We start from the raw sequence: 2,500 nt of genomic DNA, 5'->3' as shown, positions 1-2,500 counted from the left end.
CGAAAAGAAGCAAAAAAGCAAACACGTAGAGAAACTGTGCGTGAATCAACCTTTCGCATATTCAATTTTTCCTCCTCTCTCGTTTCAAAATGTTTGTATTTATCGTTCGATGAAACGAGCACAAGAGGGAAAAAAAAGTTGAGACACGACGTTCCCATAATTTTCGTGTTATTTCCTTTTTGCTTCAAACATTTTGCGGACTGCAGCTTCGTCGTATTGCTTTTATCAATTTTTAACAATTTCAAAACGAAGACAACTCGCAAGACGATCCATTTCGTCTCGGTTCAATTTTAACGTCCGTCCGTATTATTTTTTGTTCCACAAGAGATTTCGAATAGGTTTCTTTATTTATCATCCCTTCTTTTCGAGCGCCACGGAAGCAAGAGGAAAAGCAAGAGCGAGAGAACATTTCGCGTATACTTCATTTAACAATTTTAACCAACACGCGATGTACTCCACACACCTCTTAGATTTAACAACTGCTTTTCTCTTCTTCTCCCCTTAGCGCAAGGGTAAACCCCATTTGTCTCTTCTTTGGAACGCAACAAAACTTTCGAGGACTGGACGACCGAGCGATGGTCGCGCGGTCTTCGCTTATCTTTAACAAACGAAGTAGTCCGTATGTATTCTAAATGTTGAAGCCTCCTAGAGCTTTAAGCCATGCGAGACATTGAAATGCTGTTTTAACGGGAGCATGCATAATTGCTGCAAACATACTTTTATCACAAGTTCTAGCCACGCCACGGAGGCTTCGAAGTTCCTTCACCATTCGCTTTCCTCTCTTTTGTTACACAGTTTCAGACTACGATCAGGGGTACCGAAACGCTGTATTGATTGTAAACAACCATTTTTATCTTGGAGCGGAGCGTTCCTTTACTCGTTAGATTTGTCTTGTCGCGTGTGTATTCGCTTTTTCGACGCTTTTTAACCATTTAACTTGTTTAGCGAAGCTAAACGCACAGACAGACAAAAAAAAAGGAACAGCATCGCGCGTCAAACAGCGACGACCCATCTGAAGCGATCTTTCATTTATACACCGTTTGTAAACAGAGAGATGTATAAAGCGCGGGGAATCATTCGAAACCCTGGGGCTATTCGAGCTTGCATTTCAGCAAATTATCATCTCAAACATTTCACTCGTTTGCTTTTTCTAAATTTATAGGAGAGCTTCTTTCGTTTATTTTTGACACACCTTTCGTAAATATCGTTTCTGGCAACGTCGGGAGCGTGGATTTCTACAAGTGAACAATCGCGCCGATCCGATAACTTCCAGCAGGATGGAGAATCTTTATAGATTATCTTCCGAGAACTCGGTGCTTTCACGGGCGGTCGTTTATAAATTTTAACGAACGACTCGCGCGCCGTGACGCACTTGCGCTAGTTCGAAGAGATATTTCGAAATTTGTTTCTCTCCTTTAACGGCCTGCATTTAGTGTATCGGTTGCGATTTTCGTCACATCGTTTCCACGACAAACGCCGACGAACTGCCCAACTATCGCTCGTACGTTGCGACTCTTTCTTTGTTTATCGTTCATTCATTCTTTCAATTTCGTTCGATAATCCCGCTCCGAAACGTTCTACTTTCGTTGAACGACGGCGAGATGTTTAGAAAGAAATGAATTACTCTTTTTTCGAGAAGCAAACGCAAGCAGTCTTTTGTTAAGAAAACGACCCTCAGCCAGGCGTGGTCCAGGAATTGTATCCGTGGACCGCAATGTGCGTTCGAAATGTCGATGTTCATGTGTCCTGCAGTTCACACGTTGACGCGCAATTAGCTGCGTTCTTCATCGACCCACGAGCCAAGTGATCCACCGTTCAGGGTAATCGTAAAATTTTGTATTTCAAACTCTTTAGATCTTTAGAGTGTTATTTTCATTATTAACACGCATCACATTCGATACCCACATCACTCTCCCACCCGGCGCGTGCGGGAGAGCGAATTCGGGCGTCGCCAACGTATTTGTTTGTTTGTTCGATCGTTGACGACACGATCGCGTCCAAGGACGGAAACCGTCGGAGAAACGCCCAGTGGCACGCTCCTCTCGACGGTCGGGCGTAAAGTACATTTAAAAACCTTGAAAAGTACGAACGCACACAAGGAATGCGAGCGCGCGTCCTGTCGCTGAATCGTGGGTTGCGAGATTCGAACAGACACACGGCCGGCGACGATCGGTCTAACTAATGGACACATAGTTTTTCAAAGACTCGCTATCGTCGCTTCTCAGCCGGTCCGTAAACAACACACATCGATCAGGCGGACGCACGAATCTTACCACGGTGCGTGTTTCGTAGATTCCAGGTTACCCGCAAGTACCTCTCTCTCCCTCTCGAAAGAGGAATCTCGATCCGTCCTTTTTGGACAATGGAGAAATCTTTTTATCGCAACACGGATGGCAAAGAAACAACCAAAGCGTAGGAGCGTGGGGACGAGAGCGACGAAAAGAACGTCGCGAAAACAAAGTTTCGACGGTTGCTCGTTCTAATACATCGTAGTTTCAAC

At 44.6% G+C, this 2,500-nt stretch overlaps 1 non-coding gene across 1 annotated transcript; it reads right to left on the bottom strand.

Annotated features, from left to right (window-relative positions):
- Positions 1-1,668: 1,668 nt before the first annotated feature.
- LOC143306561 (5.8S ribosomal RNA) lies at positions 1,669-1,823 on the bottom strand. Its single transcript, XR_013063917.1, has one exon. It is a non-coding gene; the product is annotated as a 5.8S ribosomal RNA (ribosomal RNA).
- Positions 1,824-2,500: the final 677 nt, after the last annotated feature.

Source organism: Osmia lignaria, unplaced genomic scaffold (genome assembly GCF_051020975.1).
Source record: "Osmia lignaria lignaria isolate PbOS001 unplaced genomic scaffold, iyOsmLign1 scaffold0012, whole genome shotgun sequence".
NCBI lineage: Eukaryota > Metazoa > Arthropoda > Insecta > Hymenoptera > Megachilidae > Osmia > Osmia lignaria.
This window is presented reverse-complemented; position numbering and strand designations above follow the sequence as displayed.